The sequence below is a fragment of the Schistocerca gregaria genome, chromosome 4 (genome assembly GCF_023897955.1).
Source record: "Schistocerca gregaria isolate iqSchGreg1 chromosome 4, iqSchGreg1.2, whole genome shotgun sequence".
Taxonomy (NCBI): Eukaryota; Metazoa; Arthropoda; class Insecta; order Orthoptera; family Acrididae; genus Schistocerca; species Schistocerca gregaria.
In genome coordinates, this window is record NC_064923.1 from 299,794,352 (window position 1) to 299,817,644 (window position 23,293).

The 23,293-nt window shown below is 43.5% G+C and overlaps 1 protein-coding gene and 1 pseudogene across 1 annotated transcript in view; both read left to right on the top strand.

The window, feature by feature from the left end:
* Positions 1-23,293, top strand: part of LOC126365874 (carboxyl-terminal PDZ ligand of neuronal nitric oxide synthase protein) — an 856,744-nt gene that overhangs the window by 29,482 nt on the left and 803,969 nt on the right. The gene's annotated exons all lie outside the window — the stretch shown is intronic.
* Positions 7,953-8,070, top strand: LOC126268536 (5S ribosomal RNA; annotated as a pseudogene).

Sequence of the window (23,293 nt, forward strand, 5' to 3'; positions counted from 1 at the left end):
TCATTCGGCGACCATTGAGTCATCAGCGAATCAGATCACTGGAAAAAAATACATTTCGCTGATGCGGCCGGTGGTTGATTTATTAAAAACTTTTCTTTATTTCTTGAAGTAACCACTTTTTTATGACACAGTCATAACCGGTTCCGGCCACAACAGCCATCTTTAGATGTTACAAAAGTTTTAAAAAAAGCTTATAGTGAAATCATAAAATAAATAACAATATTTTTACTAGGTCTGCTTGTGAGCAAGTAAAGCGCTATTGAAATACATGTATATCATACCTGGAAGAGACATTTTCGTGAACACATGTTCATCCATTGTCTAACTGGACGTCAAACAAAAAAATCTGGGATTTATATTTTCTTTCCATAATCTTTACGCTAAATGCGGTGTCCTCTGTAAGACAGTCTTTCCTTTCGGAAGCCATATAATGTGACAGATATAACAATAATATTTCGATAAGTTATTCATAAAATATAAAACCGCATTGATTGCCAAAAAAAAGCTATATCGGTCGTACAATCCTTTGACTTGAGATTTAAAGAGTATACCTATTCCAGTAATAAGACATTAGTCTTTAATATGGCCTACCGGGGTGGCCGAGCGGTTCTAGGCGCTACAGTCTGAAACCGCTCGACCGCTATGGTCGCAGGTTCGAATCCTGCCCCGGGCATGGATGCGTGTAATGTCTTTAGGTTAGTTAGGTTTAAGTAGTTCTAAGTTCTAGCGGACTGATGACCTCAGAAGTTAAGTTCCAAAGTGCTCAGAGTCATTTGAACAATTTCTTTAAAATGCAAAATAACGGACATAATATTGATATCGATGGCGGGCAGCTACAAATTTTACATAAAGTTGAAAAAAGTAAGCTATCAGACAAGTCAAAACAACTGGAAGTTTATATTACGAAGGGAAGGAATCAAACAAACTCGTCATGGAACAGAATGAGTTTCCAACAGATGCGTATTTTAATATTTAGGACTATCTGTTCAACTCAGGGAGTCGCTGCGTCCTACGTGCATACCCTACCTGATGATGAGGCGTCCCTGAAACGGAATGCTGCCCTGTGCAGTCCAAGGCGCGCTGTCACATGATAGCATCTGCCCAGCAAATATAAACACACCTCGCAGCCGCAAGAAGAAAGCTAGCGAGCTGCAGCAGAATTCTGCTCTTGTCTAGTCCGTATTGACTCGTCTGAGATATTGGGTAAACATCTAGCATGCAGAAGTGCAGTGCCATCAGCCGTCGCCAGTTTGTACCATAAGAATTGCTCCTTTGTTTCTTTTTCTGTATTTTCTGTTCTTAAGTATGGTATTAGTGATTTAACGACATCTACACTATTTTTACATTTTACGAATAACTCATTGAAATATTATTGTTATATTTATTTTAGGTGTTAAAAAGTAAGATTGTGTTATAGGGGATGGCCGCTTCAATAACAAAGAATAAGGAGAGGAAAGCGCCCTTGGTTGAACACACATACTTCCCTAATGTTTGATTTTGACAACGCATGAGTATGTGTTCACCAAATGCCCCATTGGGTATGATCCACACGTATTTCGATTACACCCAAGCAGACCTAGTAACAATAATGTTGCTCGCTGCAAGTTTTCAGTACACGCTTTCTCATTTTTTTAACGTCTGAAGATGGCCATTTCAGCCGAAACCGCTTATGATTGAGTCATAAAAAGGGGATTATGACAATTATTAAACAGAACTTTATAATCGTATCATTATTTGTCCGTGACAAACCACACATGGAGGTGGTCTTTTACTTCCCCCGTTGTCTCTTCGACATACAAATTCAATATGAACCATAACAATGAGCGACACTGTCATTTGCTAAGCACAAAGAGAATGGAACAGTGCCGGTAGTGCAAACCACAACGCGTGAAAATACGAAGAGAAAAAAGGTCTACGACACATTAGCAAAAGTCGTCTTCAAATCAGATTCAGTGTAGTTCCTAAACCTCCACTCTGTTTTTAGACGCAGTCATTCTGGAGTGCCCATATATCTAGTGAAACAAAATTAGTTCTCCCTTAATCTATTTTCAATATTTCTTTACTTTCTTAAGTGAACAATTCTCATATTTTATAGGCACATGATACTGGATTGTGTAGTAATATTTCTCATTTCTTCCGAAGCACTGTCTTTAGATCAGAGTGCACTTTGGCCAGCTGTGGTTGATTTATGGTTCTTACAAAATTTATAGCCGAACAATGGTTCATTTTTCTCTGTGATGCACTCCAATGTTCTAACCTACATACTTCTTTAATCTGCTCTAATTTTTAAGTTATATAGCTTAGAAATTTGAAAACTGCACTCGATGCAATGGCTTAATCTTTGTCGTTTTAGGTATAAGATAGACAGTTGAAGATACGCGAAGGGCAAACGTCGTGTCAAAAAACGACATTAATAAATGAGTTGATAGATAAAATACAAAAGGGAAGATTTTTATCTCGATAAGGAGGTTCTGGACATTACCATGCTAGCAAAGCATCTCCTCAAATATTATTGTCATTCTGTAACAGAATTATAGATTTTTATACTTACGCTTGATGACGTTTTTCAAGAATGAAAATTTCCTTTACATGATTCCGTAAGCAGAGATCTCGCAAAACACTACTCGCTTTGTTCGTCCATCAAATTCACGGTACTGTAGACGAAGGAGCTCAGGTTGATTCTGTTTTCCTTAACTTCCGGATGGCATTCTATACAGTTCCACATTGTCGCTCAGAGAACAAAGTATGACTATTAGACTAGCTCTGTGGCTAGATTCTGGACTTCTCAATAAACTTCTTAGTAGACAGAACTCGTAATATACACTCCTGGAAATGGAAAAAAGAACACATTGACACCGGTGTGTCAGACCCACCATACTTGCTCCGGACACTGCGAGAGGGCTGTACAAGCAATGATCACACACACGGCACAGCGGACACACCAGGAACCGTGGTATTGGCCGTCGAATGGCGCTAGCTGCGCAGCATTTGTGCACCGCCGCCGTCAGAGTCAGCCAGTTTGCCGTGGCATACGGAGCTCCATCGCAGTCTTTAACACTGGTAGCATGCCGCGACAGCGTGGACGTGAACCGTATGTGCAGTTGACGGACGGACTTGAGCGAGGCCGTATAGTGGGCATGCGGGAGGCCGGGTGGACGTACCGCCGAATTGCTCAACACGTGGGGCATGAGGTCTCCACAGTACATCGACGTTGTCGCCAGTGGTCGGCGGAAGGTGCACGTGCCCGTCGACCTGGGACCGGACCGCAGCGACGCACGGATGCACGCCAAGACCGTAGGATCCTACGCAGTGCCGTAGGGGACCGCACCGCCACTTCCCAGCAAATTAGGGACACTGTTGCTCCTGAGGTATCGGCGAGGACCATTCGCAACCGTCTCCATGAAGCTGGGCTACGGTCCCGCACACCGTTAGGCCGTCTTCCGCTCACGCCCCAACATCGTGCAGCCCGCCTCCAGTGGTGTCGCGACAGGCGTGAATGGAGGGACGAATGGAGACGTGTCGTCTTCAGCGATGAGAGTCGCTTCTGCCTTGGTGCCAATGATTGTGGTATGCGTGTTTGGCGCCGTGCAGGTGAGCGCCACAATCAGGACTGCATACGACCGAGGCACACAGGACCAACACCCGGCATCATGGTGTGGGGAGCGATCTCCTACACCGGCCGTACACCTCTGGTGATCGTCGAGGGGACACTGAATAGTGCACGGTACATCCAAACCGTCATCGAACCCATCGTTCTACCATTCCTAGACCGGCAAGGGAACTTGCTGTTCCAACAGGACAATGCACGTCCGCATGTATCCCGTGCCACCCAACGTGCTCTAGAAGGTGTAAGTCAATTACCCTGGCCAGCAAGATCTCCGGATCTGTCCCCCATTGAGCATATTTGGGACTGGATGAAGCGTCGTGTCACGCGGTCTGCACGTCCAGCACGAACGCTGGTCCAACTGAGGCGCCAGGTGGAAATGGCATGGCAAGCCGTTCCACAGGACTACATCCAGCATCTCTACGATCGTCTCGATGGGAGAATAGCAGCCTGCATTGCTGCGAAAGGTGGATATACACTGTACTAGTGCCGACATTGTGCATGCTCTGTTGCCTATGTCTATGTGCCTGTGGTTCTGTCAGTGTGATCATGTGATGTATCTGACCCCAGGAATGTGTCAATAAAGTTTCCCCTCCCTGGGACAATGAATTCACGGTGTTCTTATTTCAATTTCCAGGAGTGTAGATTGTAACGGGTGTAACTGCGGATATTTTTATAATTAGTACCTTAATATACACACACAGCGGTCTGTTGGTTGCTTTTTCGCTGCGTCGAGCAGTCTTCCCGCAAACATGGCACATACTTCAGGACTTTGTTTTCGGCCTAGTGGTACTGTAACAAAAAGTGTACTACGCCTGTCAGTATAGACTAACCCTTTTACGTCCATGCGTCCACACCTCAACACCTGACCTGCTGCCAAGAGGAAAGTAAGTATTAATAGCTTACTCTTGCCACATATACTTGTATGTACTAACCAACCTAATACATACGAATTGTAATGGCTTTAATTATTATTCTGTAAATGACGTAAATAATATTGATGTAATGTTGTTCAGTACACCGTCCACTCAACAGAAACATCTGCACTTATACACGTTACACCCTGTACCTTATCTTCAGCTCTGAAGACCGGTTTGATGCAGCTCTGCAACCTAGATGAGTTTTAAGCTGTTAACTGTACTCAAACCTTGGGCTACCTCTACAATTTCCCCCTCTCCCCAATTCACCCCCCCCCCCTCCCACCCCCCAGACGCACACTTTCTGCCAACACCAAACTTTCAATTCCTTGCTGCCTTAGGCTGTGTCCTATCAAGTGATGAAGTTATGAAACATTTTTTCCTTGCAGCTCGCTTTATTATTTCTTCATTAGTTATCAGATCTACCTATCTAATCTTCAGCATTCTTCCGTAGCATCACGTACCTCTTCATTAGTTATTCTGTCTACCCACTTAATCTTAGCTGAAACACATCTAATATTAGGCCATGTCTGGATTGTCGTAAATACCTTAGAATTTAAACGGATTAAAATAACGAGAGCCAGCCGGTGTGGCCGAGCTGTTCTAGGCGGTTCATTACGGAACAGCACGACCGCTACAGTCGCAGGTTCGAATCCTGCCTAGGGCATGGATGTGTGTGATGTCAGTAGGTTAGTTAGGTTTACGTAGTTCTAAGTTCTAGGGGATTTTTGACCTCAGATGTTAAGTCCCACAGTGGTCAGAGCCATTTTTTGAAAATAGCGAGAAACCTAGTTTTTGACGGATGTACCTCTTTCCAAGTCACATTATTCTGTAAATAGAGGAGCTTTTCAATAAAAGACACTCTTGTTAGTAAGTGCGGTTATATAAACTAGTTTTCAACAACGAATCAATAAGAAAGGTCAATATCGCTGAAGTAATAATTTTTTTCAATTTTTGAGACGCTTTAGTAATTGAATTTTCACATCCTAGATTTCTGTTTCTCTTTCTCGTGCAAAAATGATTATTTACGAGCGTTTCAGGGAGGCATTCGGACTGATAGCTTTTCGTGTTTGTTAAGAGACAGCGCCGATAAAGTGGCAGTCGCCATACACCAAAGAGAAGGATAAACAAGAGTGCTGCCTCCTCCTTTTCTTGGTGGGTTTAAATCTCCATAGCAGTTGTCTGCCTACCGACTCGTGTTATTTCCCTACGGTGCCTGGGCAGGTTGCTAATCACATATGAAGATTGCCGTTACTGCCAAATGTGGATAACGGAGGACTGATGCTCCACTCACTATGAAGTGGAATACCATAAAACTAGCCACGATTACCACTGCATCGTCACGTCTGACCCTGACTCAGTACTTCCGTGACGCACCTGCACAACAGTGTCGTAATGCAGTTAACTCACTACGTCAGGTGCGTGAGTAATGTCAGACTTTACCCATAACGATGATTTCATGTACGAGGCATTTTCCAGTAGAATTCCAACCCTTTACCACTAAATCAACGAATTAATGGACGATTTTTCACATTTTAATACGAAATATCGTTACTATATCTAAAGTTTCCCATTGATGGCTATGATGGCTGACAGTTGATCTCTTATATTTGTTAGTTAGTGACTATGATCACAGTGAAGAATGTGAGAGGTCTCGGACAGCGACATTAGAGCTTGGAAAAAAGCAATGGCGGAAGATGAAACGGATCAAATTTCAAAACTTTTATTTTATGGTTGACAGCTATTTTCTAAGGCTTTACCGGTGTCATTGAAGAAACCAAACAACTTTTGATCACCAAGAATAGAAAATCATTCGCATTATTCTTTAACGAAACGCACTTTTTTCTACTTTGAATTATTTTAGGAAAACTCTTGAAAGTAATACACGCCTTTTGAGAGTGGACAATAATTCATTTTCAGGAAAATAAATATAAAATAACAACAGAACAATCGAAAAAAGCGGGTGCTCCTTCGGTAGTTGCTTAAAAATACTGACATTAAGAAACGTAAGTAAATAGGACGTATAACACGTGGAATAAGATCAGATAATGACTAAATGGAAATGTAACGTGTGACACTGAGATGATTGCAGGATGAACGGCGCAACAAGTAACCCAAAGAACGACCGTGGGTGCATCTGTCCTAGCCATTGGGCTCGCATCTGCGGACCCATACTATCTCCCTGCTCTTGGCGACAGATGAAAGAATAAAACCGGTGCACTTCTTATGTTATTCGTGGACACATATCAGAGAAAGACTTCGACCCTATAAATATTCGAAGACCCAGGAGGAATCCGGTTAAATTACAGATATCGTAGGTCAAAGTACAACATCTTAAACAAATACTTAGTGGCATAACGACACTGGAAATGGAAGAAAAGGTAAACTCGTGTAAAGGAAGGCTTGGTAGCAACCCTTGCGTAACTTTACTTAATATCGTTATATGGTACCGTGCAAATCGTAACTGACATCTCCATTACTCTTCGCCACTGTAGTCTTTCTTTTATCTTTAATCAATTTGTTAACAAGTAAGAGGTTTTGGAACTTGTTGGCGGATTAGAACTATGGTCGGAGTGGGACTCGAAACTGGGACCTCTGCATTTCAAGGGCAATGGCTCTACCGACTAAGCTCTCCACCACGGCTCACAGCTCGTCCTCGCAGCTTTGCTTCCGGCCGTATCTCTGATTCTAATCAAATTAATTCTGGAAACAACTTTCCGGGCTATGGCTCAGCGACTGTTGCTCAGCCATGTGTCCCGCAGTATCATTTCTTCCAGGAATGCGGTCATCCAAGGAATGCGGGAGATCTTCTGTGGAGTTTTGGAAGATAGGAGATGAGGGACTGACAGAGGTACAGTCGTGCGGGAAGGCCGGAAATCGTGTTCGGATAACCCAGTCGTAGAACACTTGCCCGCAAAAGGAAGAAGTCCCAGGTTCCAGTCTCTCTCCGACACACAGATTTAATCTGCCAGGAAGTTTCGGATCAGCGTACAGTCAGCTGCAGAGCAAAAATTCATTCCGGAAATGGAATGTAAATTCCAGTCCATAGTTTTGAGGACAAAAGACGAACATTATTACAGAATAAGAATATTTCATCAGCAGGAATGTTATTGCGATATTAAATAACGATAGAGAACTTCGAAATTCTGAAAAGGAGGCAGCTAAAAAGAGTGCTATACGTGTGTGGAATGAGGGCTGTGGGAAAAAAATTGAGAAAACTGAGGCATTTTCAATCTGCTGTTAAAGAATCATGACTGAGAATTATAAAATAAAGAAGTCGAGCAATAAGGAGGAAAGAACAAGAAATTAATATCACAGCGCATCCCAAAATCATCACATTACGTTTCAATGTGCAGTAGAGGCTGAAGATAGTGTTGGCATATAAAGATTAAAAAATCTGAAACATTTAGAGAACGGTAGACTAGTAGGTAGCCAACGGTCTTTCCGCAGTGGTAACACCGGTTCCCTTCAGATCACCGAAGTTAAGCGCTGTCGGACTGGGCTAGCACATGGATGGGTGACCATCCGGTCTGCCGAGCGCTGTTGGCAAGCGGGGTGCACTCAGCCCTTGTGAGGCAAACTGAGGAGCTGCTTGGTTGAGATGTAGCGTCTCCGGTCTCCGAAACTGACATACGGCCGGGAGAGCGATGTGCTGACCACATGCCCCACCACATCCACATCCAGTGACGCCTATGGCTGAGGATGACACGGCGGCCGGTCGGTACCATTGTGCCTTCATGGCCTGTTCGGAAGGAGGCGAGACTAGTAGATAAGTGGGATAAATTTATCAGCATAATGTAAGAAAAAAGGGAAGCATGAAACAAATCACTGAACTAATGGAAAGTGTTTCTTCTGATTTGTTTGAATATGTTTGTATGCTGATGTGATAAAACGAGATTCAAATCATCAGTAATTTTTTGTGTTACTTGATAAATGCTGAAATCGAACCGCAATATATCAACGTCTGAAATGTGTGACCTATATACCCTCTAAACACAAAGTCATTTTTGACTGACATGTTGAAAACGTGGCATTAATTTGCCCGTTCTCAACTTTCTCCACTCTTCTATGGTCTGAAAACGTTTCAGAGGATGGTAATTCGTAGCGGGACGAATTTCATTAGCTGCTGATGACAGATTTGCTGCAATATGAACGGTATTTTTACAGCCTCACTTATGTATTGTCTTTTTACCGGGAAACAGGTAACTGTTTTGCATGGAAACAGCAAATTGCCTTTGCAAGTTTTACGACTTTTGAAGCTTCATGGTGGAAAATTGCTGTCTCGGAGTTTGCGCAGTAACCTCTTACTAAATCAGTGGTATCACTTAGAAGCACTAAGGCTTGGAAAATCGAGTAATACGCTCACCACTTTCACTGCAAATTCAAATAGTATTCCAAACCACAGTATTTTAGTTCCTTCCTTGTTAGGGTTTAAGCACTAATTTGCGTTACCTTCAGTGTCACTAAAGGAAGAATTGTGGCATTCCCTCAAAGTACCTTACGGAGTTCACAAAATATGTAAATAATAGTACCTACTACAGGATTCGAAGCCAAATCTGTCGAACACAAATGCACAGTTTTTTGGGCTACCTGACTGACTCATTTATAGTATAGTTCTACAAATAGCGACACAATAGGCATTTATAATTTTATTATTATTCATACAGTGCAGTCAGGATACATATTTCGTGATTCGTTGTAAACGGCTACAAAGGGAGAAGTGCTTCTCACAATGAACGAACACGTAAATGTTTGAAACTGGAGTCGCCTTAGACAATGACCAATAGTGTTGTATGCGACAGGAACGATCATTCGAAGCAAAAATGTCTAGTAAAAAGGGGTCTAAAATCCATACTGCGAGAGTTGTGAGTAATTCTTCATCTTAGATGCTGTGAAACACATCTTTTCTACTGCAAGCTGTTCGCTTTCCAGAATTTGAGAGCTTAGCACTATAAACTAAAATATAAAAACATAGGCTCTTAAGTACATACATTAAGAGCTATGAGAACTTGTTCACCAACGCTACTGTGAAACACACACCTTCTGCTAGATAAGTGCTCACAGCTCATAATTTATAACTTTTTGGAGTCTGTGTTTATTTGACAATCTTTTCTTGTTTTGGTTCATACTACCTCCTTCCAAAATGACAATGTATTGAGAGGGTTTCGTTTGTGGGGGCTTATGCAGTCTGGCAGGTGACGTTCTGATTCACGCGGATACTTTCTATATACACATTTTATTGGTTTTTTGCACTGACTAGTAGACGAGAAAAATCTGATAGTGTTGAAAATATGTCTCTGTGAAATGACAGAATGCGAGTTAGGTTTGGGTAGATAATTTTAGTCTGTTTATTCTAGAGGGTGGGGGTGGAGGGTGGCGGACCGACGTTGAGGTAGCCTGTGTTGTCTCTCGCTCGGCACGCATAATAAATGTATGGCAAAGCAACAGACCAACAATCACTACTACAGAGCACTTCGGTACACAGTGTGTTTCGGCAGCTGCCGCTAATACTAACTACAAAAAACTTAATCGTCCTGACGACATCAGGCTTCCTCCAATTCAGAGCAAGGGATGCCAGATTGGGACTATTGATATTTTCCAAACTATTGGGGATCCGATGTACTGATATTTTTTTTAAAAAAATGGCATTATCAACTCCTGACGTAACGAAGAAAGGTTTCCATATATCGATGTACAAAATATCGACGCACCTGACTATAGAAACATGGGCTGCACATTGTAAATATACTGCCGGTTTTAGAGCTTTATATTTAAATATTGATTTATTATTAGATATTCTGTACATCAACAAGCCAACAACCTGCCTCCCCCCCCCCCCCCCCCCGCCCCCTTTTTAGAGCAAGAATTGAAAGGGAACGAAGCGCGTTCGCGCTTGGCGATAACCACTTTGCTAACAATGGTAAGTCTATATACGTGGCACGATAAAAGGTGTCAGAGGGGTCCGGAGAACCTCATGTCGACTTCCCCGGGCTTCCATTTCTGGCAACGGCAGTGTCCTAGCAGTTTTAGTGTCAAAATTCCATGCTGAAGCTAAACGTTGCAATTTTTAACGCAACTGGTGTACTATTTCTTCACATCGGAAATCTTGTTATTCCACTCACATCGCCACACCCCTGTGCAGTCGGACGTCTTCTTTTGTGTCACGTGTACTTGCTTCACACAGTCAAAGAGACCGCCTGGACATGATAAAAACTCAAGAAGTAGTAAGACTCCTTGCCACAGTGGAAGAAAAGTTACGTTCACTACGATTTCAAAAGAACACCTTCAAATATGTACCGAAAATTGTGAAAAAATATAACATAAAATATAAATATTGGTAATCGATATTGCCATCTTGATAGTATATATAGATAATTATGGGAAAAGATTTCGCCTGTATATATCGATATTTTTATAGATAGTATGTCGACTTATCGATATATTGGCATTTTATCAACTGTCTGGACACTAGACGTCGAGAAAAAGTGAAGCGATATTAGGTAAAGAGGCAGTTACACAGGTACTTTCTGTTAAACCTGACTGCAAGTGCTAATTTTGCACTTCGTAGCAAGATGTAGATGAGTGGACTATTTGAAACATGCATTTTACACTCAGTTTGTTTTGTTCGTAGCTATACGCACTACATTCTCAGTTGCCTGTGGAAAGCACCGTTACTTACAAACAGTAAAAAAATAAAATAAAAAATACGCTGTGGAACTGTGAGTGTTGTAAAGGTGATCTGGTGTTCTTTGTTACTGGACAATATTAGATGTTTACATGTAGTAGTATCAGAACTGAGATTCCTCGATCCAGAGTAACGAGACAAGAAGTAGCTAACTGCTACTTTTAGCCATCGTCGTTAGGAAGGACGAAGATATTTTAATGGTAGTACAAGAAATTACTCGACTGTAAGAGAGTAGCTGAAAATTTGACACTGTTACCTCGGCACCTGTCTTCCTGCGAGAGACATTATACGCATGACTATACTAAAACGTCACGCTGTTGCGGTATATCATTAATTATTACTTTAAGAAGATGAGTTAAAGTGAGCTCTGTGAGGAAATACTGTGCGAGTTGGTGGCTGTGTCACCTCGTTCCAGTGAATCAAAATATTTTTTTTCTGTATACCACTTTGTATTTGAAGCTCTCCGCCTGCACTGGCATATGCAGTGATTTCAGTTTACAGCCTGACTGCAACTGCGCATTTTTGCGCACTGAGTGAACGTTATGATTGGCTATTATCAATAAATGCTGGCAATTTGTCAGATAGAAATGTAGCACAACAACACGAAATAAAACGGGAGCCAATTACAATGGGCTGCTGCGCGTGAATAATAACCCAAATATTTACAGCTCTCCGCAATGTTTTCGTTGTCAAAATTACGATGAAGATTTGGAGTTTTGTAGAAAAACCTCCAACAGCGAGTTGCAATTATTGGTATTGCCTGTGGGACTGCGTAGTCACGGACATTTTCGTGGCGCCACAGAATGACTGACAACAAAAGATACTCTGATGGACGAACTCAGCAAAGCTATACGGAGAATTTCCCTCCGACGTGACGTATCGCAAAATTTTCTCGTCCCGTGACAAATGATCCATTGTCTTTCAGGGTGAATATTTCAAGTTTGGTTTGCAGAACCGTTTCCCTTTCTCGCAGCTGAAAGTTGAGCTAGCCACGGAGAATTTTGCGGCTGTATGTACACGCACACAGGCATCAGCCTTATACCGACTGTTATTCATTTTTTTCTGTTACGAAGCAACATCTTACTAATTTGAAAAACCACTTTGGGGTGGTTGAATTTTCTTAAGATCTTCTAGGGCAGTAGTGTGGCCCACACAGAAATAACTAATGACCGCACCACCTCCACGGACATCTTGTCTGGCGTAGAGCTAATATGTCACACTGACCAGCCAGAATATTATGACCACCGAACTACTGTCGATATAGGGGTAACCTGGCGACGACACTAGTCAGACATACGCACGGTGCATGAAGTACCACTGAGCGTGTTGTTTGTTTGTAGAACGTGGAAGGCGCGCGATCCATCTGAGTTTGACCGCGGACAGATTGTGATGGCCCGGAAGCTGTCTGTAGCGTCTCGGTTCAAATGGCTCTGAGCACTATGGGACTCAACTTTTGAGGTCATCAATCCCCTAGAACGTAGAACTACTTAAACCTAACTAACCATAGGACATCACGCACATCCATGCCCGAGGCAGAATTCGAACCTGCGACCGTAGCGGTCTCGCGGTTCCAGACTGTAGCGCCTAGAACCGCACGGCCACTCCGGCCGGCAGCGTTTCGGAAACCGCACAACTTCTCGGTTGTTGGAGGAGTGCTGTAGTGATTGTCTTCACACGTGGCGAAACCAAGCCAAAGCCACGTCCAGACGTTGTGGGGTTGGGCGGGCACCTACGATGCTGTGAGTAGTGGTTCAAATGGCTCTGAGCACTATGGGACTTCACATCTATGGTCATAAGTCGCCTAGAACTTAGAACTACTGAAACCTAACTAACCTAAGGACAGCATACAACACCCAGCCATCACGAGGCAGAGAAAATCCCTGACCCCAACGGGGAATCGAACCCGGGAACCCAAGCGTGGGAAGCGAGGAAGCTACCGCACGACCACGAGATGCGGGCTGCTGTGAGTAGTGGTCTGAGACAATTAACATGATTCGTACAGCTCATGGTATCTCTATGGAAAGCCTCCACTGTTTCGGAAAGGCTTCATCGTCTCAGAGCGACTTTCGTAATTAACATCAAACGATCAAACACATTATTACGAGATGTAGCAGACGAGCTTATCCAAAAAATTCAGATTTTCTTTTATTTTTTTTTTTTTAATGTGGTAGAGGCACACCTTGAGTAGACTGATGATATGTAGAGCTAGCGTTTTAGTTGTATTTATTGTTCCAATTTCAATTCATTCATGCTAGTTTCACTTCAGTTTGTATTGGCATACGTTAAATAACTGTATAATTCTTGTACACTTAAAATTTTTTTTATAATTTTACTCTTTTTAACCATGTTTTTCTCCATAGACTTTACTACTGGCGCTAAAGCTCTCAGTGTCTTGCATCCACATAATTCTGTCATCATCATCATCTGTTTTAGGGATACAAATAGGTCTCTATAATGCAAGGTCGAGGAAAGAACTGCACATTTTCTCCGCCTGTTCTGAAAGTATACTTTTGTAGGCTCTTATGTTTCTGGTGCTCTGTACATTAAAGCACAAATTGCACCTTTTTTGTTTTGAGAGTTGTTAGGTACTAAAACAAGACCTCAGAAATGTAGTGATCAACGAGCAGGAGAAGCAACACTATTTGGACTGAAACACCCCACGGGAGGCTTGGCAAGGGGATGGGCTAGGCTGCCAGCAAGTGGCTCGTCGTTCCGGCCCTACGTCATCAGCGCCTTACGACAGCGACGCATCTACAGCACGTCATCTTCATAGGCGATGCGGAGCGAGTGACAAATGATTCACGCATCAGAAACGCGGGCCAGTGAGGTGTAAGCTGCGTGCTGCGTAACGCTGAGGACACGCCCTGGTCACAGTAAACAGGACGTTACTCATAGCTCTACGTTGCTTCCGGATCGAGACTGAAACTAGGTGTGGAGACATGCGTAGGGCCGGAAGCGTACCCTTGTGATGATTTTTGCTGGACTTGCTTACCTAAACAGAGAAGCCGAATGGCATAAAGCACATACAACTGTTGTTACTTCAGCATGTATCCTGTTAACCGATCTCTTGTTTTAGTCAAGTTGTACCTTAAATTTCTTTTCTTCTCTGTTATATACAGCACCTCTTTATTACTTATCCGATTTACCCATCTAACCATGAGCCGTCTTCTGTAGCGGCACATTTCATTTACTGTTTATCGTCTTCGTTTTACTTCCTTGTAAGGCTATACTGCAGACAAAGTAAAGGACGTCAGTCTCTCATACAGATGAGACATCAATCCCAGCAAGTCTCAAAGTCATGACTACTGATAGAGGTGCACAGATTCAACTCAAAGGTCGATTAAAGGATGTGATTTCGTAGACTTTCCCGGCGTAATAACTGCTGATATTCTTCACGGGTTTGCAGCCGGATCATTTCGTCCTCCAGACACAATATTTCGGCGGACCAGCTGGCCGCCATCCTCAGGTGAGTTAATGCTGGTGCACTGCCTCGCCGGAACTGAGTTCCGGCGAGGCAGTGCACCAGCATTAACTCACCTGAGGATGGCGGCCAGCTGGTCCGCCGAAATATTGTGTCTGGAGGACGAAATGATCCGGCTGCAAACCCGTGAAGAATATCAGTCGATTAAAGGAGCTTGGAAATCGTTCATTCTTTCGTCTATCTTGCATCTCCCATGTGTGACATGGGAAACTGTGAAGATGGGATAGGAAGGCGGATCACGCTAAGGCGAGTGGCTACGAAGCAGTTCAACAAGATCTGACAGAACAGAGCGATACCGAAAAGCGCCAAAGATTTGGCTTTGTGTTTTCCATCTTATGGTTGCGAAACAAGCAGTGTATTCACGCGTTTGAGTTTTGGTGGTGGTGCAGGATGCTGCGATTAAAACGGACGGAAAGAGGGACAAATGTGCCCATTGTTGAGAAACGCAATATCTCTAGGCGCCTTCCCGTATCAACCAAAGAATTTTCAAGTTATTTGGTAATTTCGTGAGGCAAGGTGAAGAAGGTGTGGAGGAACTACTCATTGAAGGTACGTTCGTGGCTAATGGGGAAAGCAGCGAACAGATGGACATTATAGAAACGAGAAGATCTCCAATCTACATTTTCAGCAGACTGCAAGGGAAGCTGGCAACTGTCTGGAATGGAGACGCTTGGATCATGCGGTCACCACTCTCAGCAATCAGCACAATGACTTGCGACGATGAAGAAGACAATACACTTGTTTTCGGTATTATTTGGTGTTTAGAAAGACAAAATGGATCAAGTCAAAAAGCGCTACGTATCACTTTCTATGAAATGAATATACAGGTTTTAAGGCGTTGTAGCATTTATTACTATTTACATACAGTTTAAACAATACATCATAATGGAATTTTTGCAACAATTATTTCTGACAAAGATTTGGGAAGGGCTCGCCTGTCGACTCGAGTTGTGGCGAACACTTGTAAGAAAAACCGTTTAAGTTGCTATTCCACATGATTTATTTACAGTTGTAAGTTGAACGTAGTATATGCTAAAAAGCCTTAAAAACCACACATTCATTTTGAAACATTTTGTGATTCTGTGAAATTTACCATACACTTTAGTTCCCTCATTCTGATATTACACGACCTTTTGCTTCATGGATGGTATCTCGTCAACTCATTTTCACTGTTCCAACTGGGCTAAGCGAAGAGACATTCCATCTAGTGCAGAGGTATCTAAACTGCGGCCCAAAGCAAGAATCAGCGCGGCCCAAAGAGTGAGCATCCATCACACGACCGGAAAAAAAAATCTGTAAAATTCCGTTCATGTGAAGTTACGTACTGAAATCTCGTAGAGAGAGAGGGTGAAAAAAAATTGCGCACTCGACCTTTGCAGCGCGCTTCCTCACATACTAGCAATTGGAAAATGTCTGTCACAAAAATTCGTTCTGCCCCTATTTCGGGCAGTAGATGGACGTTAGAGACTGGCAATCTGGCAACACTGTAATCATGTATATAGTAACTGCTTCTGCCAAGTTCTAGCAGTGCAGTGGGCACAGTGGATAGCGTCTTGGGCTCGTAGTTGGACGGTTCGATTCTGGGTCGAGGCTTATTTGTTTTTACTTGCTAAAAGTAGTATGTGTGTTACAGCATCTGACGTCTTAATCGTCATACAGCTATAACAGCGAGTCTTCTATAAAACATGTGCAGCTATGTACTACAAACACAGAAATTTTAATTCAATCGTTTTCATTGGTCAGCCTTTAAAAAAACCTTTTGCATCTTATAGCTACGTATTGTTTCGAACCACTGCATCTAGATTCCAAACTTGTATTGTGTGTACCCTGCCCAATTTGTTCCATCGATTAACACCAACCATAATTCTTGATACGTTCAGATGCGTTACATTTCGCTAGGGCCATACGTCACCTATAGGGCTAGCAACGCGCTTTGCAAATAATTCCGATATGACCGTGTGAACATGCGTATGCTTTCTGCTGGTTAACCCACAATCGAAGTCTCGAACCCCTGCATTCTAACCCAAAACGCTATCCAATGCACTAATTGCACAGCACTGCCCTATCTGCTGACAGAGCTAGGTACCGTACATGTGATAACAGTGTTGCCAGAATGTCAGTCTTTAATGTCCATTTACTGACCGAAAAATGCGCAGGATAGAATTTTTTGGGACACATTTCTGTATTGGTAGTATGTGAGGAATCGCTGTGGAGCCCGAGTGCACGAATCTTTCTTCACCATATATATTGTCAGCGCTTACAGGGTGACAATTACTGAATGATATGAAGAGAACATACATCGGTTACAAACTGCGGCGTGCACACTGGTCATTCAACATGTAAACGACACTAAAGGTGTTCGGATTTAGGTTATGATATGTATGATATGCCTGCTATCATTAGCGCAGAGGAATTGCGAAATTCTACGTGACCCACTGAAGTGTCGAAACATCTATGCTGTCGATGACCTTATGAAGTGCTGTTTTCAAGCTCAGCAATGGTTTTAGATTTATTGCTGTACACCTTGTCTTTAACACAGCTCAACAAAAATGAGTCGGATGTCTTCAGATCCGGAGAATACGGCGGACAATTGAGACCTATGCCCATGCCAGTGGTCCCTGGGTACCCCAGAACCAGAATACGGTCACCAAAGTGCTCCTCCAGGGCACTGAAAACTCTCCGCTGCGAAGGGGTCGAGCTCCGTCTTGCATGACCCACATCTTGTCGAAATCAGGGTCACTTCGTATAATGGGGATGAAATCATCTTCCAAATCCTTTCACGTAGTGTTCGGTAGTCACTGTGCCATCAAGGAATATTGGATCGACTATTCCGTGACTGGACACTGCAAACCACACAGTCACCCATTGAGAGTGAAGAGACTTTTCGGTCGCGAAATGCAGTTTCTCAGTCCCCCAAATGCGCCAATTTTGCTTATTGGCGAACCCATCCAAATGAAATTGGGCTTCGTCACTAAACCAAACCATGCGTGCTCATACTAATTCCCATCACGCCCCACGGACAATCGTGCACTTTCAACGTGCGACCAATTGTGTAGTTTGAGCGTCCTGACGAAAACCGTCCGTAAGTTATGACGATTCTATTTCATATAGTTCAATAACTGTCACCCTGTATTATTAGTGTTAAATATATTATCTGTGGTCCACAAATACTCTTCTTCTTTCAGTGTCGCCCAGGTAAGCTACAAGGTTGGACAACCCTGCTCCTGAACTCTTCTCCTTTTGACGGTCACGTTCTCTTCTGTAAAGCTGTCGGCACACAGACCGCGCATTCGAACGTTGAGCGTTGAGCGTGCCGAGTTTCTGACGTCATAGTGTGGAATAGAACTTTCGGGAATCTTTCAGAACGTGCAGTGCGATGTCTGGCATGTCAGATATTCTGAGCGTGCGTCTAAGCGTTGACCAATGAGATGGCACAACGCCACCTACGTCACACGCACGCCGTCTCCCTTCAGTACAGAGTTATGAGGCGCCATATTGGCATTCATTTCAAGCCTATATGTGTATATGCCGTTTCTGAGCACCAGCAAATTGAGAATCACTGGAAAACCCGTAGTTAGTTGTGTGATTCGTTCCAATAAAATAATGAGAAACATCATATTCGTGGCAAAAGAATTATTGTAACTAGGCTATTTGAAGGCAGCGACACACTGAAGATCCACTCAAAACGCATTGTTCTTGGTACAATTTGTTATAATTAAATTTCAATTAGTAATATAATTGCCTGCGATTAACGTTTTCAGTAAGGGCTAAGACAATATGATTACGTAGTGTGAGCATGTTGTTGGTTTGCCGTAATGAGCAGCGTCTCTATCCGATAGTGAGTGTTTGTTGAGGTAGTGGTTTGCGTCTCATAACTTCCAAATTTTTTTCCTAACATTCGCGTTTTTATTAAGTTCTGATACTTTATTATTACTTTAATATAAGCATTTGCTATAATATTTGATGAACCATGTAAATATAAGTTCACCTTTTTTTGAGGGGTGACTTTGTTCGATTGGGTTAACCTACAGGAGAGCTTGCGCTACTTGTATATAGATATTTTGCTCCTTTTTCTTTTACGCTTCGTAACTCACATGTTGCAAAGATTCTGCTACTGGGTAGGAACAGTGATCAAGTAAGACTGACCTTGGGGTTTTACTAAAATATGGGAATGATGAAATAATGTTTACCTCACGCGGAGAAGTATTCCAAATTTGTACCGCACTGTTTGTATTGGAACTTTTATAATTCTGTGTCCTTATTGATTGGACATGGTTGCTTTCCTTTCCGTGGACGATGGAGGAAATGTGCGTTTTAAGAGAGCTAACGTGGGAATTTAAGCACGCCCGTTGAGTGAACTGTGTGATTTACGAACTAGGAACGTCGCTCAACTGCCGCTGGAGTGCGTTGCGATCTCGTATGCCACGTTGGGGCCCACGTACCGTATGCACAAATAGCATCGTTCCTGACCGTTCAGTAGCACGTTGAACTTGGGACGCTCAACGTTGACGTTCGACAGCACGGTCCGTGTACCGACGGCTTAAGGATATTAGAAGTATGAATAGGCGCATCCTTCCTGTTGCTTAACCCTCTGCCTGCAAGGTGGGGACGAAAACCACCCGCTCGGTCTATTTGCCTTTGTGCGCTACGTAGTTCAGGTCTCATCCCCAGATATTGCAACCTTCTAGATTGTCACGTTCATAGTACTGGAGGGGTCACCTGTTTCGTGGCAGATACTATCCGGCTGGGATTCTATCCTCCCTTGTTAACGTCCTTCCAGTCCACCTCTACATCTACACCTACATCTATACTCCGCAAGCCACCCAACGGTGTGTGGCGGAGGGCACTTTACGTGCCACTGTCATTACCTCCCTTTCCTGTTCCAGTCGCGTATGGTTCGCGGGAAGAACGACTGCCGGAAAGCTTCCGTACGCGCTCGAGTCTCTCTAATTTCACATTCGTGATCTCCTCGGGAGGTATAAGTAGGGGGATGCAATATATTCGATACCTCATGCAGAAACACACCCTCTGGAAACCTGGACAGGAAGCTTGCGATGCAGAGCGCCTCTCTTGCAGAGTCTACCACTTGAGTTTGCTAAACATCTCCGTAACGCTATCACGCTTACCAAATAACCCTGTGGCGAAACGCGCCGCTCTTCTTTGGATATTCTCTATCTCCTCTGTCAACCCGACCTGGTATGGATCCAACACTGATGAGCAGTACTCAAGTATACGTCGAACGAGTGTTTTGTAAGCCACCTCCTTTGTTGATTGACTACATTTTCTAAGGACTCTTCCAATGAATCTCAACGTGGCACCTGCCTCACCAACAATTAATTTTATTTGATCATTCCATTTCAAATGGTTCCGTACGCATACTCCCAGATATTTTACGGAAGTAACTGCTACGAGTGTTTGTTCCGCCATCATATAATCATACAATAGAGGATCCTTGTTTCAATTACATTTGTCTATGTTAAGGGTCAATTGCCACTCCTTGCACCAAGTGCCTATCCGCTGCAGATCTTCCTGCATTTCGCTCGTGTGCGGTAGGATTGCTAGGGTATGACAGTGTTAAAGTGCGTGTAAAGCTACTTTAGGTTAGCTGCTCGGAGCTGTAAAGATGCATCTTACTGGACTATTTGCTGCTAGCAACCCGAAGGAAGACGCTGAAGCCTACAGCGAGTGTTTACAAGTACCGCCGCCGCTCGCTCCATTCTACTATGACGGCAGGCGACTGTGGGCAGGGTGGCGGCCGCCGTGAAGACCTTCCACGCCGCGCCTGGCCGGCATGCCGGCTGCGGGGGAACCGGTTTCCCAGAGCCGCCCAGCCTCTCTCCCCAGTCCGCCTTACCTGCAACGGGCCAGCAGCGGTGGCGCACAACGGCACCGCAATAGCTCGCTCCTAGCGTGCACCTCTCACTCCGACAGCATCGGATTTTCGTGCACGGTACCTACACAGTAACTATATCGCTGACCTACATGGGTCACAGCGGGTTGCATTACGTACTGAATTAAATATTGAAGGGTGTCTGTAGAAACTATGAATGGTATCTAGTAAAACTCCGCGAAAAATATTTGATTGTAATTTACGAGGGGGACAAGGCTCTCTCATTAAATAGGAGTGTGCATTCTGCTCGTATATGGCAGTCGATGTCTTCGTAGACTGTGTACTTAACAAAACTGATATTCTACTTTAAAAGCAATTGAGTAAATAGGTCTGCGTGCATTACGTAAGGGACAACGGTGTAAAATGTTTCCTGAGAAATAGAGATTGAGATAAGTGGGATAAAACATTAACAGTGAGATGTAGTTTAAACTGGTTTGAGCACGGAAACTTCCTGGCAGATTAAAACTGTGTGCTGGACCGAGACACGAACTCAGGACCTTTGCCTTTCGCGGGCAAGTGCTCTACCATCTGAGCTACCCAAGGACGTCTCACGCCCCGTCCTCACAGCCTTACCTCTGCCAGTACCTCGCCTCCTACCGCTTTACAGAAGCTCTCCTGCGAGGTAGGAGACGAGGTACTGGCAGAAGTAAAGCTGTGAGGACGGGGCGTGAGTCGTGCTTGGGTAGCTCAGTTGGTTCCGGTACGGTAGCTCGGCGTGTTCGGTCAGAGGGTTAGCTGCCCTCTGTAATAAAAAAAAAATGGAGTTAATGGATCAACGACGAACTGAAACGGGTGTCTTGCGACGTCCACCCCGAGCAGATGAAACGAACAAAAACGAACAAAATGAGATTAAAATAATAATTGAAAGAAAGTTGGTAGAGCACTTGCCCGCGAAAGGCAAAGGTCCCGAGTTCGAGTCTCGGTCCGGCACACAGTTTTAATCTGCCAGGAAGTTTCAGTGCTTAAACCAGTTTAAATTACATCTCACTGTTAATGTGTGAAATTGTCGTACACATTAAACAAAAACATTTTACGAGACAGGGTCCACATATCAATGGTGCTTATCACAAACTAGTGGACACATTGGCCCCTGTCGAGTAGCTCTATTGAATAACAGGATCATATACCAGTGCCAGCAGGAAACTTCCTTCTGCATGAGCCTGTTACGTAGAACGATACTGTACTTCCTTTCCAATTTATTTTCTTTCGGTCTGTGCCGATTGACACGCATCAGTAATAGAAAGAAGATACAACAGTGTATGTATTGGAGACGATTTTCCTTATCATTTACGACGATAAAAACGTAAGGATAACACAAAACCCAGTCTTTGAGGGTATAAAATCGCCTACCCAGCCCAGCATCGAACTCGGCCCCTCCGGTTAGCGATATGTCGCACTGATAGCGCAACTACCGAGACTGACAGCCGGCACGGTAGCTCAGCGTGTTCGGTCAGAGCTGGTTGGCCTCTGTAATAAAAAACCAAGTGGAAGGATCAACCACCGAACTTGAACAGGATGTCGTGCGACGTCCGCAACGACCAAACCCAACGATCAATAACGAACAAAATGAAAAAAAAAAAACAACCTGACGGATCATGTTACACTACACTTCGTAATGGCTCATCATTATCATCACCATAATAATAGTAATCATGATTCTACTAATGTGCTTCTCTACTGAAAATACTAGTCGGTACCTTTGATACTGGCTCGTCCATCTCTGGTGACATCTTGTGGTCGAATGCGCTTTACGTAGAGGTGTCGGTACCATTGATCAGACAGCGTGTTTGTCAGGTACGTCGTAGTCTCGCAACGAAGACGGACTAATTTAATTACGTCACCATGTACGATCACAATTTTCCCCGTCACTGTTTATTCGGTAGAACAGTGAGGTTTGAAATAACCTGCAGTGAGGACTAATTGTTGTAGCTTTTGTTCCGCTGTCAGGTTTTCGTAACCTTCACGTCCGCCGCTATTGTCTTTATCTCTCCTAGGGACTTCTTCAACGGACGCAATTCACGGTGGATAATGTCACGTAAATGTTGGTGTGAATTCCCCATCCTTCACGTCACTCAAAGCCGGTGCACAGTCATGACGTGGGCGCGTGGCGCAGTTCCGTTTGTTCGGGTCGCCTGTAGGGAAATACTGTTCTGACACGTCACTGGCCTACCTCCTGAGTAAAGAGATACGATGTGACGGTTGCGTGGCGTACTCTGAAACGAAAAAATAAAAATAAAATAAACAAATATCACGACACGATCCAGAACTTTTTTTTCACCCTCTTGGCTCTTTTCTGGCAAAAGGAAATGACGATACAACATGAAGGCCAATTTATTTATTTATTTTTCAAACAAAAGTGATGTTAAACAGCATTTTGCTTCGTCATATTATGATGATAAATTTTTTACTTGTTGCAGGTACATATATTTTCAAGTACATATATCATTCACTATATTTTTCAACTTTTCAGTCTATGGTCTGGTTTAATTATTTCCTCCATCTTTCCCATCCTAGAGCTGATCACTTTATTGCTAAATAAGTATGCTCCACACTGGAAAAAATTTGTGGTATACTTCAAAATATCGTGAAGAACCTGCTTTTGCCCGGCGTAGTGCAGCAACTCAACGTGGCGTTGACTCAAAACGTCGCTGTAAGTCCTCTGCAGAAAAATTGCTTGATGCTCCGTCTATAGCCGTCCATAATTGCGACAGTGTTT